This window comes from Palaemon carinicauda, chromosome 40 (genome assembly GCF_036898095.1).
Source record: "Palaemon carinicauda isolate YSFRI2023 chromosome 40, ASM3689809v2, whole genome shotgun sequence".
In the NCBI taxonomy this organism is placed as follows: domain Eukaryota; kingdom Metazoa; phylum Arthropoda; class Malacostraca; order Decapoda; family Palaemonidae; genus Palaemon; species Palaemon carinicauda.
In genome coordinates, this window is record NC_090764.1 from 68,351,397 (window position 1) to 68,352,120 (window position 724).

Genomic DNA, 724 nt, shown 5'->3' on the forward strand with positions numbered 1-724 from the left:
AAAAACCAATTTTTATAAGATGAAAGACTAGAATTTGATAAAACCAGTTTTTATAAGATGAAAAAAGAGAATCTGGTAAAACCAATTTTTATAAGATGAAATACCAGAATCTGACAAAACCAATTTTTTTATAAGATAAAAAAATAGAATCTGATAAAACCAATTTTTATAAGATGAAAGACTAGAATCTGGTAAAAACCAATTTTTATAAGATGAAAGACAAGAATCTGGTAAAACCAATTTTTATAAGATGAAAGACTAGAATTTGATAAAACCATTTTTTAGAAGATGAAAGACTAGAATTTGATAAAACCAATTTTTATAAGATGAGAGACTAGAATCTGATAAAACCAATTTTTATAAGATGAAAGAATAAAATCTGATAAAACCAATTTTTATAAGATGAAAGACTAGGATCTGATAAAATCAATTTTTATAAGATGAAAAATAGAATCTGATAAAACCAACTTTTATAAGATGAAAGACTAGAATCTGATAAAACCAATTTTTATAAGACGAAAGAATAGAATCTAGTAAAACCAATTTTTTTAAGATGAAAAAATAGAATCTGATAAAACCAATTTTTATAAGATGAAAGAAGAGAATCTGATAAAAACCAATTTTTATAAGATGAAAGAATAGAATCTAGTAAAACCAATTTTTATAAGATGGAAAAATAGAATCTTATAAAATCATTTTTTTTAGGATGAAAAAATAGAATCTG